We start from the raw sequence: 16129 nt of genomic DNA, 5'->3' as shown, positions 1-16129 counted from the left end.
AGAAATCTTTATAGCTTTGTTTCACACATTCAGCACCTTACATTAAGTTAGTTCAGCTTCGACATTATTATAAAAAAATGTTGCACGTTTTTTTGCATTCCTATCCACATATTGCTGCTAATACCTTGATAGCGGGGAACAACAATGAAAAGACATCTTTATTCACATAAGGCGATTAATTACCAGCACTTATTAACATGATTTCAATAGAAAACAAAGGAGAACCCTGTTTTATAATTATATACTCATAAATTTTATTGTAACAGCGCACTCAAATTATCCTTAGTATTTTTTTTCACTTTTTAGCCAAACATTTTTGACGGTTAAGGGTTTTATGTTTGTTTTACGCAAACTCAAATGATAACTTAAATCTATTCTGTTTCGGCCTCCGTTTTTTATACCCCCCCCCCCAAGAGTGCACTTTGTGCCCTGTTAAAAAGAATATGTAATAGAAAAAGTAATTGCGCTAAGGGGAAGTAAAGATCCAAAATCTATTACACGGGAAAGCTGGAGAAAAGTGGCTGATTTTTGTAATTTTTGCATTGTCAGTATTTTCCGTGCTCCTTGATGTTCGTTCATAGCTGCAAATGAAAATACCTGTGTCGCAAAGACCTGAACCAGTATTTTGTCCCGGTACCAACCCTTTTTCATTACCCTAATTTATTTCAGATTGCAATGAAAATGTTCTCGGTTCTTAGAAAAATATTGTAAAGTTTTCGAAGAAGACGCGATGGAAGCGCTAATATTAATTTATTATAAATGTAAAGTATTTGTATGAATTGTACTGAACATTTAGCTGGACCTCGTTAAAAAGTTTTTTTACCACATAGTTTTTTGTTCATCACGTTCAGTACAGGTAATTTTTACAATCAATATCATCCCCACACATCCGCTGGTATCACAACCCGGGATTTATTATCTAACCCTATTTTCAATGTTTTAAAGATATGTTTGATCCTTCGAGCTAATTCATCTCAAAGCTTTTTTGATTTTTAAAGTTAACTAGGGCATCATTTGCTTGTTTTATGCGTTCATCCGTGGATTTGAAGCTGACAGTCACATCTTTAAACGTACGAGATTTTTTGAGCATCAACAATCAAATCTGAAACGAAATCTTAAATCTTTTTTAGTTTCGGCCCTTCGTTTTTGATGCCCTCTTTGCATCTTGTGATTTGTTAAAGAGCACAATGCTGAAAACAGTACACCGGGGGCGGGTGTAAAAGTTATATGCCCTCTAAGCTGTCCTGTAAAACAGAATGCATCCGAATTATATAACTGGAAAAAACGGCTAAAAATTTTTTACAAATTTTTGTATTGACAGTATATTGCCATAATTGTTATTAAAAGTGGAAAATGAAATGGTTTGTATTGCAAAGCCCTGAACCAACGATTCCGATCATTTTTTTGTGTTCAAGGCTAAGGGTCTCTCTTTAGGGGCTAGGTGAATATACCTACCAGTTATTGCAATTCCGGCCACAAGCATAAATCTTGTAGCGAGTTTATATTCGTTTCCATTGTGGATAGCCACTACAAATGTAGCCCCGGCACCCGATTCGATCACAAGGCCAGTTTTGTTTTTTTCTTGAGAATGTACCATTGTCATCTCAGCTGTATTTTCAAGAAAAACCTCGCTGAAGCCCAGGGTTTTCCATATTTCTTCTACAATGTATGTTTGATAGGGGTCGGCTGAAACAGAAAAAATAAATTTGAAACGCTCTGAAATCAGTTTGGGTCGTAGTTAGCCGATGTGAACCCTGTTTTAAAGCCCGAATCGTGGGTTGTTTCGGATTATTGCAGCTCATTTTCAGAACGTACTTTTACTATTTTCATGCTGCAAATTTACAATGACCCAGATTAAAATCAGTAAATGTTTATTTTTTTCTGTTTTATAATGAAAAGTATTCAATATGACATGATCAAAGTACTGATCAGAGTAAGAATACAGAAATAAAAAATTAAGGTTCAGTCCCGATTTTGACTTCGAGAACAGTCCGAGCTCGTGTATCGCACGTAGGTTTAATAAAATATTAATGGATATTTAGTGGATCCGTAGTCCAGAAGACCAAACAAAAACGACGCATCAAATGTTCGGTATGTTTAGTTTTCCACGTTAAAAAAATTGTCGGTATGTTAGGCTTGTTCTGTTTGTTCGGTTACAAACGTAAGAAATCGTCGGTATGTTTGGTCTGCAACAAAAGAAAGCTTCGGTATTTTTGGTTTTGCCACATTCGGTATATTCGGTCTGGAACTTAAGAAATATTTGGTATGTTCTGTTAAGCCAGATTCGGTATGTTGGGTTAATGGAAGTAAGAAACGTTCGGCATCAATTGCATATGTAGGAAATAGTAGGTATGATGGATTATCAGCGTAGGAAAATTTCGGTATGTTGTTAGGGATTATTTTTAAAGAAAATAAGATCCGAGGTGAAAATGTCCCGATATAAATCATTATGAAAAAAATGTGTTCAACATCGTTTTTTTAAAAAATTTTTATAAAGTAGTACTAGCAGTCTTATAAAATGGAGGAAAAAGTAAATGGATGTGTGTATGTATGTATGGGTGTATATAAGTATATATGTATGAATGTATATATGTATGTTTGCACTTATGGTATGTATGTGTCTAATTATGCATGTTTATCAAAGAGCGAGAGAAAGATGTTTGAGCATATATTCGGTACAAAATAGTTTGGAGAGAGTTTTAGGGGGCGTTTTATACCCTTTGCTCGGACTCATTTCTGTTTGTTTCATAGCTGTTTGTTTTTTGTTTCATGACTGTTTGTTGGTAACTCCACCGCACGTAGCCAGTCCCCGTTCCAGATGAGAAAGAAGGAGGGAAACATCACCAGAAAGCAGAGGTAAATCTCAAAAGTTGGTTTTTCTCAAATCAACTTCAGATAATTTTCCGACGATATTTCAAATTATCAACATCATTCAAGAAAATGACGATGCCGATAATCTGCGTTTACAAGCGACGATACCGAATCTCTTTTGCGTTAAAAAACGACGATTTCCAATTTCTCTTACGTTTTAAAACGACGAGACCAAAATTTTTTTTATGTTTGAATAAGGACGATACCGAATAACTCTTACTTTTTCAAACGACTATACCGAAACTTTCTTATGTTTTCAAATTGACGATAGAGAAATTCGCTTACGTCTAAAAACAACGATACCGATTCCTTTTTATGCTATACCGAACAAAAGCGATGATACCGACAAAAAATCAAGACAATTTGGTCACTTTTGGCCAGAAAAATCGACGATACCGACGATTTCTATGTTTACAAACCGAAGATTTCTCGACTAGGGAGGACATCTTACTTCAATTCGCCGCATGAATTTGTCTGAATTCGCTTTGGACAGTCATCTTGAGTTCTGTAATTCTAGCTTTGAATGTAGTGAGTGCGGTGAAAATCTTGGGTGAAAGTTCTTCGCTCGTGAGTTTTGATCTTAATTGAAATCTTTCATAGTTTCACTGCCCAGAGAAATTTACACAAAATATGTGGGTTGAAAATTCACCACTTCATGGTGACTGTCTGAAGAATAACCAAACTAAAATTTCAAGGTGCAGCTGGTAATTTTGCATGATGAAAAAGAACACAGAGGTGCCGGACCGAAAGTCGATATGTCCAGACCGTCCGAGACGGAAAGTGCCTATGTTCAGACTATCGCGCGTTCAAAACTTTCATTGCGTTCTTCGTGCGTTAAGTCGAATATGTCCAGACCATCCCAGACCAAAAGCGTATATAGTCCAGACTTTCGTGCGTTCTTGTCCAGACCATCGTGCGCTCCAAATCAAATTCGTGCGTTCCAAAACCAAAGTTTTGGTGCGTCCAAGTCCGGACCATCGTGCGTTCATCCGTGTTTCCAGACCGTGTAATTTTGAACGCACGACGACCCCTTCGTGCGTTCATTTCGGTCTAGACATATCGACTTTCATTCTGGAACCTCAGCCTGGGGCATTAATGAATTCTAGAAGTCACCAATTTTTGAAACGGATTACAACTTTCAAGAAAAATTATTGCAGTTGATAACAAATCATCGTAAAAACAAATCCAATAAACTATTTATATAAAGTTTTTAATAAAAAAATTTTTTTTAGTTTTGAAGAAAAAAAATTTGTTTTGTAACATCTTCATCTGCGTCATGAAACAAAAATCAGATAACTTGAGATTATGATGTATACATCAGCACGAAATTTAAGACGTTGCATTGATGTATGCTTTCTGAACATATGCTCAAGATAATGATCGATTGCTTTCACTTTTTGCAAAGAGTGTAATTTGGGTTGTAATTTACACCAATATATTAAATATGTCTTATTCTATACCATTCTGCCACTAGTGGACGACATTCGACGCTTCGTACGTTTTGAAACCTACGAAAATCAACGCTTCTTACAATTTGAAACCGACAAAAACCGACGCTCCTTACGTTTAAAACCGACGAAAACCGACGCTTCTTACGTTTTGAAACCTACGAAAATCAACGCTTCTTATATTTTGAAACAGACAAAAACCGACGCTTCTTACGATTAAAACCGACAAAAACCGACGCTTCTTACGTTTTGAAACCTATGAAACGCAAGGCTTCTTTTATTTTGAAACTGACGAAAACCGAGGCTTCTTACGGTTAAAACCGACGAAGACCGACGCTTCTTACATTTTGAAACCTACGAAAAGCAAGGCTTCTTTAATTTTGAAACCGACGAAAACCGACGCTTCTTACGTTTAAAGCCGACGAAAACCAACGCTTCTTACGTTTTGAAACCTACGAAAAGCAACGCTTCTTTTATTTTGAAACCGACAAAAACCGACGCTCCTTACGTTTAAAACCGGTGCTTCTTACGTTTTGAAACCTGCGAAAACCAACGCTTCTTATATTTTGAAACAGACGAAAACCGACGCTTCCTACGTTTAAAACCGACGAAAACCAACACTTCATACGTTTTGAAACCTACGAAAAGCAAGGCTTCTTTTATTTTGAAACCGACAAAAACCGAGGCTTCTTACGTTAAAACCAACGAAAACCGACGTCTCTTACGTTTTGAATACTACAAAAACCAAAGCTTCTTACATTTTGAAACCGACGAAAACCGACGCTTTTTACATTTTGAAACCGACGAAAACCGACGCTTCTTACGTTTTGAAACCGATGAAAACCGAATCTTCTTACATTTTGAAACCAACGAAAACCGACGCTTCTTACGTATAAAACCGGTGCTTCATACGTTTTGAAACCTACGAAAACCAAAGCTTCTTACAATTTGAAACCGACAAAAACCGACGCTTCTAACGTTTAAAATCGATGAAAACCGACGCTTCTTAGGTTTTGAAACCTACAAAAACCAGCGCTTCTTACATTTTGAAACCGACGAAAACCGACGCTCCTTACGTTTAAAACCGACGAAAACCGACGCTTCTTACGTTTTGAAACCTACAAAAACGAACGCTTCTTATATTTTGAAACAGACGAAAACCGACGCTTCTTACGTTTAAAACCGACGAAAACCGACGCTTCTTACGTTTTGAAACTTACGAAAACCAAAGCTTCTTACATTTTGAAACCGACGAAAACTGACGCTTCTTACGTTTAAAAGCGACGAAAACCAATGCTTCTTACGTTTTGAAACCTACGAAAATCAACACTTCTTACATTTTAAAACCGAGGAAAACCGACGCTTGTTACTTTTTAAAACCGACGCTTCATACGTTTAAAATCGATGAAAACCGACGCTTCTTAGGTTTTGAAACCTACGAAAACCAGCGCTTCTTACATTTTGAAACCGACGAAAACCGACGCTTCATACGTTTTGAGATCTACGAGAACCAAGGCTTCTTACATTTTGAAGCCGACAAAAACCGACGCTTCTTACGTTTAAAACCGACGAAAACCGACGCTTCATACTTTTTGAAATCTACGAAAACCAAAGCTTCTTACATTTTGAAACCGACGAAAAACGACGCTTCTTACGTTTAAAATTGATGGAAACCGACGCTTCTTACGTTTTGAAACCTACGAAAACCAGCGCATCTTACTTTTTGAAACCGACATAAACCGACGCCTCTTACGTTTAAAACCTATGAAAACCAAATCTTCTTACATTTTGAAACCAACGAAAACCGACGCTTCTTACGTATAAAACCGGTGCTTCATACGTTTTGAAACCTACGAAAACCAAAGCTTCTTACAATTTGAAACCGACAAAAACCGACGCTTCTAACGTTTAAAATCGATGAAAACCGACGCTTCTTAGGTTTTGAAACCTACAAAAACCAGCGCTTCTTACATTTTGAAACCGACGAAAACCGACGCTCCTTACGTTTAAAACCGACGAAAACCGACGCTTCTTACGTTTTGAAACCTACAAAAACTAACGCTTCTTATATTTTGAAACAGACGAAAACCGACGCTTCTTACGTTTAAAACCGACGAAAACCGACGCTTCTTACGTTTTGAAACTTACGAAAACCAAAGCTTCTTACATTTTGAAACCGACGAAAACTGACGCTTCTTACGTTTAAAAGCGACGAAAACCAATGCTTCTTACGTTTTGAAACCTACGAAAATCAACACTTCTTACATTTTAAAACCGAGGAAAACCGACGCTTGTTACTTTTTAAAACCGACGCTTCATACGTTTAAAATCGATGAAAACCGACGCTTCTTAGGTTTTGAAACCTACGAAAACCAGCGCTTCTTCCATTTTGAAACCGACGAAAACCGACGCTTCATACGTTTTGAGATCTACGAGAACCAAGGCTTCTTACATTTTGAAGCCGACAAAAACCGACGCTTCTTACGTTTAAAACCGACGAAAACCGACGCTTCATACTTTTTGAAATCTACGAAAACCAAAGCTTCTTACATTTTGAAACCGACGAAAAACGACGCTTCTTACGTTTAAAATTGATGGAAACCGACGCTTCTTACGTTTTGAAACCTACGAAAACCAGCGCATCTTACTTTTTGAAACCGACATAAACCGACGCCTCTTACGTTTAAAACCGATGAAAACCGATGCTTCTTACGTTTTGAAACCTACAAAAATCAACGCTTCTTATGTTTTGAAACATACTAAATTCAACGCTTCTTACATTTTGAAACCGACGAAAACCGACGCTCCTTACGTTTAAAACCGACGAAAACCGACGCTTCTTACGTTTTGAAACCTACGAAAACGAACGCTTCTTATATTTTGAAACAGACAAAAACCAACGCTTCTTACGTTTAAAACCGACGAAAACCGACGCTTCTTACGTTTTGAAACATACGAAAACCAAAGCTTCCTACATTTTGAAACCGACGAAAACCGACGCTTCTTACGTTTAAAAGCGACGAAAACCGATGCTTCATACGTTTTGAAACCTACGAAAATCAACACTTCTTACATTTTGAAACTGAGGAAAACCGACGCTTGTTACGTTTAAAACTGACGCTTCATACGTTTAAAATCAATGAAAACCGAGGCTTCTTAGGTTTTGAAACCTACGAAAACCAGCGCTTCTTTTATTTTGAATCCGACGAAAACCGACGCTTCATACGTTTTGAAATCTACGAGAACCAAGGCCTCTTACATTTTGAAGCCGACAAAAACCGACGCTTCCTACGTTTAAACCTGACGAAAACCGACGTTTCATACGTTTTGAATTCTACGAAAACCGAAGCTTCTTACATTTTGAAACCGACGAAAAACGACGCTTCTTACGTTTAAAATCAATGGAAACCGACGCTTCTTACGTTTTGAAACCTACGAAAACCAGCGCATCTTACATTTTGAAACCGACATAAACCGACGCCTCTTAAGTTTAAAACCGATGAAAACCGATGCTTCTTACGTTTTGAAACCTACAAAAACCAGCGCTTCTTACGTTTAAAAGCGACGAAAACCGATGCTTCATACGTTTTGAAAACTACAAAAATCAACGCTTCTTACTTTTTGAAACATACGAAAACCAACGCTTCTTACATTTTGAAACCGACAAAAACCGACGCGCCTTACGTTTAAAACCGACGAAAACCGACGCTTCTTACGTTTTGAAACCTACGAAAACCAACGCTTCTTACATTTTGAAACCGAGGAAAACCGACGCTTGTTACATTTAAAACCGACGCTTCATACGTTTAAAATCGATGAAAACCGACGCTTCTTAGGTTATGAAACCTACAAAAACCAGCGCTTCTTACATTTTGAAACCGACGAAAACCGACGCTTCATACGTTTTGAAATCTACGAGAACCAGGGCCTCTTACATTTTGAAGCCGACAAAAACCGACGCCTCATACGTTTAAAACCGACGAAAACGGACGCTTCATACGTTTTGAAATCTACGAAAACCAAAGCTTCTTACATTTTGAAACCGACAAAAAACGACGCTTCTTAAGTTTAAAATCGATGGAAACCGACGCTTCTTACGTTTTGCAACCTACGAAAACCAGCGCACCTTACATTTTGAAACCGACATAAACCGACGCCTCTTAAGTTTAAAACCGATGAAAATCGACGCTTCTTACGTTTTGAAACCTACAAAAACCAGCGCTTCTTACGTTTAAAAGCGACGAAAACCGATGCTTCATACGTTTTGAAAACTACAAAAATCAACGCTTCTTACGTTTTGAAACATACGAAAACCAACGCTTCTTACATTTTGAAACCGACGAAAACCGACACTTCATACGTTTTGAAATCTACGAAAATCAAAGCTTCTTACATTTTGAAACCGACGAAAACCGACGCTTCTTACGTTTAAAAGCGACGAAAACCGATGCTTCATACGTTTTGAAACCTACGAAAATCAAAACTTCTTACATTTTGAAACCCAGGAAAAACCAACGCTTGTTACGTTTAAAACCGACGCTTCATAGGTTTAAAATCGATGAAAACCGACGCTTCTTAGGTTTTGAAACCTACGCAAACCAGCGCTTCTTACATTTTCAAACCGACGAAAACCGACGCTCCTTACGTTTAAAACCGACGAAAACCGACGCTTCTTACGTTTAAAAGCGACGAAAACCGATGCTTCATACGTTTTGAAACCTACGAAAATCAAAACTTCTTACATTTTGAAACCCAGGAAAAACCAACGCTTGTTACGTTTAAAACCGACGCTTCATAGGTTTAAAATCGATGAAAACCGACGCTTCCTACGTTTTGAAACCTACGAAAACCAGCGCTTCTTACATTTTGAAACCGACGAAAACCGACGCTTCATACGTTTTGAAATCTACGAGAACCAGGGCCTCTTATATTTTGAAGCCGACAAAAACCGACGCTTCATACGTTTAAAACCGACGAAAACGGACGCTTCATATGTTTTGAAATCTACGAAAACCAAAGCTTCTTACATTTTGAAACCGACGAAAAACGACGCTTCTTACGTTTAAAATCGATGGAAACCGACGCTTCTTACGTTTTGCAACCTACGAAAACCAGCACTTCTTACGTTTAAAAGCGACGAAAACCGATGCTTCATACGTTTTGAAAACTACAAAAATCAACGCTTCTTACGTTTTGAAACATACGAAAACCAACGCTTCTTACATTTTGAAACCGACGAAAACCGACGCTTCATACGTTTTGAAATCTACGAAAATCAAAGCTTCTTACATTTTGAAACCGACGAAAACCGACGCTTCTTACGTTTAAAAGCGACGAAAACCGATGCTTCATACGTTTTGAAACCTACGAAAATCAAAACTTCTTACATTTTGAAACCCAGGAAAAACCAACGCTTGTTACGTTTAAAACCGACGCTTCATAGGTTTAAAATCGATGAAAACCGACGCTTCTTAGGTTTTGAAACCTACGAAAACCAGCGCTTCTTACATTTTGAAACCGACGAAAACCGACGCTCCTTACGTTTAAAACCGACGAAAACCGATGCTTCCTACGTTTTGAAACCTACGAAAACCAACGCTTCTTACTTTTGGAAACCGACGAAAACCGACGCTTCTTACGTTTTGAAACCTACAAAAACCAGCGCTTCTTATATTTTGAAACCGACGAAAACCGACGCTTCTTACGTTCAAAACCGATGAAAACCGACGCTTTTTACATTTTAAAACCTACGAAAACTAACTCCTCTTAAATTTTGAAACCGACGAAAACCTACGCTTCATTTGTTTTAATTAAAGAGACTTATAAGAGACTTATCTGATAAGCACTAAGAGGAGAAATATGGGTGAAAAGTTATTTTTTTACACGCTTTCCTTTCTTTTCTCGTTTTTTTGGTGAAACCTGGGAGGGCATCAATACACCTTTTTTGCTCAATAGCATTGCCAACAACAAGCAACTAATTTCATATATAAAAGAGTGCGGCTTATGTTTTGTTCACTATGAATGAACTATGTTCTGGTTCCTTTAATAGCCATAGAAAATGTTACTGAGCTTGATAGTTGTAGTTGAAATGCAATTTAAAATGGTGCAATAGCGTAATTCGAGTAGTATTTAATTTTATCATTCTGAAATAATTCCCGAACATCTTACTGTTGTCGAAATTTCAGTTCTATCTTTTCAGATCTTTCAAAAACATAAGTTCTGAGCAGAAATACTAAGCACTTACTACTTTTCAGTGTTATACGGGGATATCTCACACTGGGTATTCAGGCAGAAAAAAAAATATTTTAAAAATGAAGATAATATAGAGGCAAATGTATTGTGATACCTGGACATCATAAATAATTGATTTATGTTCATAAATAATGCTTTAAAACTAAAATGATGCAGTTTTTAGTTCATTTTAGTTTGCCCTTCATATCATTCTCCTAATCAGACCTCATTTAAAGTTTCTCAGTTGTTTAACTTGCCGTCTGTTGTTTCCTATTTCACTTCCCGCTGCATGATCATTTGTTGATGATTTGTTGATAAGCACTTCAGTTTTCATTCTCCTAATTCGAAAAGTTAAATTGAGTTGTGAAAATATCTTTTGATTTCGAGCTGCAAAGTTGAGGCAAAATCTTAGACAAGTATTTGCGGTGCGAAATCCAATCCAAAAACAGGTTAGTCTTTTCGCGCCCGAAGACGAAGGCTGGAAAAACTCTATCAATTAAGAGCATTGGTCACAAAACAACAAATTATAAAAATCCTGTTATAGCAGTGGGTACAAGAACATTGTGACTACAATCAACGACAGTGTCAAAAAATCGAGCCACTGAACATGCCAAATGAAAACAGCTATCTAAACCTATTGGTTGATTCAAAAAGTGCATGCAGCATTTTGAAAAGTATTTTGTAAGCCATCTGGGAGGACGAATCAAACAAGTCACAATTGTGCACTTTTTCGAACGAACCTATAAACACCAAAAGAAAAATCCGAACCCCGGTGACAATCAAGGGTTGGTATATTTAAACGTCAGAAATCACGGTAGTAGCGGGCGGCCTCGGGTCACTAATCGGCCGCTGTCCCTTTGGCCAACTCGGACTTGCCGTTACACAAAATCAACCTACACCAGGTAATCAAGGAAATGCTATTACTACACTATGCGCTACGAAAGAAAAAGTACCAACCCAGTTCCCCGAGTCGATAACGGGCTTTGGATCAAAAAATCAGGTTGAAAAATCAAATTTTCATGAACACATCCAACCAAAACAACGAATGGGTAGTAAACACAGTAAATTAAACACAAAAGTTACTAAAGTATTAAACGAAGAAAGTATCACAAAACTCACAAATTGTGCAGATTAGTTTTTTTTTCTAAAAGTAGACACAGTGAAGAAAGATCAATCCATTAAACTGGCACTCGATTGGAAAAATCCTAATAGGGCTATACACAAAAACAAATACCAGATGCCTAATATAGAGACGTTAATCGAAATAATATCTCAGCAAATCTTTGATCCCGCACCGCAAAACATTACTATTTTTTATGAAGTGTTCTCGAAAAAGCAAACAGCTAATTAAAATTACATCCTGAAAATGCTAATTATGGTAACTGCAACATGATAAGCGGCGATGTCACAGGCAGTTTAAGATTTCAAACTACGTTTTTGTCCTTGCTGATATGCATGCGAAATATCAAAATTGAACGGATTATATTTTGATTAAACTAAAAACACTTATTGTTCCATAGATTTTGTTTTAATAGTTAGCAAAGGCACTAAAAACGCGCATGAAATTAGTGTTTTTGGTTGTCAGCGCAGATTTAATGAGGAAACGTTTAGAAAAAAGGCCCAAAACCCAGTCATACACAAGAGGATCAAACACATAGAGACGAAATTTTACTTCATTAGGTAAAAGACGGTAGATGGGACTATTTCAATTCATTACACTCCTTCTGACAAAATGGCAGCCGTCATCTTCACAAAATCTTCACGTATCGCAGGTGGAATCATTCGGAACTGTTTTGATGGGAACAGACTCTACGCAATCAGCTCAAGTCTTAGTGGGCGTGTTAGAATATCTATCAAACTATTGTCTTAAACTTAGTGAGAATTAGAAAGAAAGTTTCACTTACCAGATTAGAGAGAAAAAACCAAATTGATTTTGATCAGAGCAATTATAAGAATGATGGGTCAAGAAAGGGGGCTTAGAATCAATATTCGTTTCACAATGGTGAATCTAGATAACTAATATTAGAGTGAGATTATTTGATGTGAAACCTTCCCCGCGTGTATTGAATGATTAGATACCATCGGTATTCGAAAAGTGTAAACGCATACCACCTATGGTACCCCCTGCGACTGATTACTGGGAAATTTGCAGACGCAAACCATTTTATGTAACCCTTGCAACCCCCCACTGTAAATCATGGTGCTAAGGTTAGATTTGTATCTTGACTTTCTCGCACTTATAATGAGTATATATACAGCTGATTTTAATGATCGTTTTTGTCCCCAAAATCAAATCACCATCATGAACTAATAATCAGATCTCTCCTGTTAATCTCTAAATTCTGATGTAAAATATCTTTCTTGTTATTCTTTCAATTTTAGATTATTTTTTTTCTACTCAGTTAAAAACGATTTTTCTCCGCTTGCTAAATCCCATAAACCAACAGTCCTTAAAGTTAAATTTAATTCAATTTGCATCTCGTTTACATTCTCCTATTAAAACACATGATCCCGCACCACGAAAAATTACAATGAAGGATTTTAGTTTGAACTCAATAAATTCAATTATCACACTTGCCACTCACTCACCATTTGCATGCTTACCACTTGTCACCCGCTCAGCAAAACCCAGCTTTAAAGACCATTCAAAGTTTTAACTATTCCAAATATGCGCATTCCGCGCCACAGTTTTTAATTACCACATCACTCGCCAGGCGAAACCCACCACAATCCGTTGATACCCATCAAATTAGGAATAAAGGCACACCCAGCAAACAAGAAACGCAACTATTTAAGAACTTCTCCCAAATTTTAGGACCTTTCTATCGTAATTGCAAATATCAGACAACGAAATTAAAATTAGTGCATTTTGCGCCATTTGCTACTCGTTGCCTCCTCATAAGTATCAGTCAAACTTTTTAAAAAAAATCACAATGTTATCCAAACAAAACAAGAAAAGCTCGTCCCGGGTAGATACGGGGAAATTTTTGATAACTTAGAAAAACCATTCTACGCCAAATCCCAACTCGACGGCTGCCTCATCAAACGTTAGCACGCCACTCACAAATAAAGCTCAAGTCCCAAAGCCTCATAACATAGCAGGAAAATCTTTAGCAAAAGCCTTACAAGCAAAAATGAGCTCTAAAAGAGGCGAAAGACTTTGTTCTCAGTAAAAACAAGAAACGACCAAAACAAATAAATCAGTAATATCACTCCGACTAGCGGGACATACATGTGCGATCTGCATGCTCGTTGGTGTATAGACGAAAAAAATTGCCATCCCGAACGTCTTCCGGGAGGCACTCCTCGACAATGTACGTACTAGACACCCGGGTATCTGGGTGATGATATCTGTGGCTGCACATTGTGAATATATGAATAGGGAATTGATCGTCCGGTCCTGAATGAAAACCTTGCGCTGCAATCGGTAAGAACCCTTATCGGTAATTGATGTTTGGCAGTTCAACCCCCATATACCTTGTGTCCAACCGAATCAGGAATTACAAACTGATTTTGAGGGACCTATTCATGACGAAGAAGGCGACGAAATATACTCTTTAGCTGCCAAAGATTGCTTTTCTAAATAATCAACAGCATTTTTCATGAAAAAGCAAGCGTCCAAAAGCAACAAAACTTTTGAACATGTAGATTGAAAATCGTGGTACACCAAGTACAATCCATTTGGATCAAGTAAAATGTCTCGTGGGAAATCTAGTCAAAAAAATTTTGTAATAGAAAAAACATAGATATTATTTAGGCTCCAGTTAACAATCAGCTGTCAATTGGATTGGTAGAAAGACTAAAACAGACTATTAGTTAAAGACTTATATGTATCAAAGAAGCTGTATAGGCTTTAAAGTCGTTCAACATAAAGCAGGCATTGAAGATAATAATTCACCAACTGCAAATGTGTTAACAAAAAGAACAATGATCTCGCCCTTCATAGCACACTCTGGTAGAAAACTTAATAGCTCCCTGAGCGTAATATGTACTACACCTAAAATGTCTACTATCTTTTACGAGGGCCTTACCAAGTACTGTTTAGATGAAGATAGAGTTCAACCAGAGGTTGTTCTCCCAGATGAGAAACGGGTAAACGGATATCGGAGTAATATCGAATTGAGAAGAGAATGACCAGGGCTACACGTGACGCAAATGAACGTGAGAAAAACAGCAAAATCGGCAAATAAAGTTTCGAACGTTTCAACCTCTGCCACCAAAATTTCATCTCTGAACGGGCTGTACATCTCAAACGGGCCCGACTAATTCACGGAAAGAAAAGGTCTAAAGAAAATCTTGAAGTCCCTGGGCTCCATCATTGTGAAAGTAAGCCCTACCACCTCGAAGAAAAAAGAGCCGGTTAAACCAGTGGTAGCAGTTCAATATTGCAAACTTTGGCACCAAGCTCCAGCACCAAATTCCTCTCAAGGTTTTTGCAGATTGTTGTGGATTCCGTTCCAGCGAGAATCTAACACAGGCGAAAATACAGAGTCATGTAAGGGGAGATACACGAAAGCTTAAAGATAACAAAACGGTAAAATATAGGAAAAGTGAACATGGCAGCTGAGCTTTCTCTTCACAATCTAATATAGCGTCCTAAAAGCTGCCTACTTTGCGGCCGTTACAGATTGCAATACTGAAATCAATGAGGAATCGCTGGTCGATTCACCTCTTTCAAAAAATCCAAATTTAACTTCCTCTGCTCTACAAGTTTCCCTCCTCTGAACGAAATACAAACAAGGACCAATGTGCTAGTGGGCAAATTAGGAGAAACCAAAGTACTATGGAAATTTTGAATCGTTACCGGACATCGCAATCACTGCTTCTCCCACACAAAAACGCAGAACTGGAGAAGTGGAGAATGTTCAACCACCATACACATCTGTGATCGAAACGGTTCAGGCAACTGCAGAGCAAGCGCCTGAGGAAAAAATACCTCTTTTGTCATTGGAGAATGGTCTCCCCCTAGATCCGCGAGTGAGATATATGTATGATAACAAGAGCCCGGCACCGGATGACGACATAACTTCAATTACTGTAGCAGAGTTAAATAACGATTCAGGATAAAATGTTCTGGAAGGTTATATAAAAATATTTTTACTATCTATCACAAGCTATCGTAGCCACTGAGTATACTGTAATAATATAATTTACCGGGGACTAAAAATTAACTTTGAAAATTTGTTTATATTAATAAAATTTTTCTTATTGTACAATTTTAATCAATTTTCTCGGCTTCTGTGATACGTGGACATCATTAAAAAATTCAGTGCACTAAAATTGATATGATGCAGCTTTAGCTCCATTTAGTTTGCCCTTTTTTCTTTATCTTAATCAAACGTCTTTTTTTATTTTCTTTTTGTTTGAGTTAATTTCTGTTCACTCCTCTTTCGATTTCCGTTGCCTGATAATTCTTATCTGTTCATGAATACTTTTGTTGTTAGGCACTTCACTTTTCATTCTTTTCAATTAACCAGTTCAAATCAGTTGACAAACTTTCTTTTTAATTTGCGCTGCAGATGTGAGACCAAAACTTAGACATGTATTTTGCGCGGCGAAAACAATCTAAAAGTAAAGTT

General features: G+C 37.4%; 1 protein-coding gene across 1 annotated transcript in view; it reads right to left on the bottom strand.

Annotated features, from left to right (window-relative positions):
* The window catches only part of LOC142354357 (uncharacterized), a 350658-nt gene that overhangs the window by 49359 nt on the left and 285170 nt on the right, over positions 1–16129 (bottom strand). The gene's annotated exons all lie outside the window — the stretch shown is intronic.

Source organism: Convolutriloba macropyga, chromosome 15 (genome assembly GCF_964194025.1).
Source record: "Convolutriloba macropyga chromosome 15, txConMacr16.3, whole genome shotgun sequence".
Lineage (NCBI taxonomy): Eukaryota > Metazoa > Xenacoelomorpha > Acoela > Convolutidae > Convolutriloba > Convolutriloba macropyga.
This window is presented reverse-complemented; position numbering and strand designations above follow the sequence as displayed.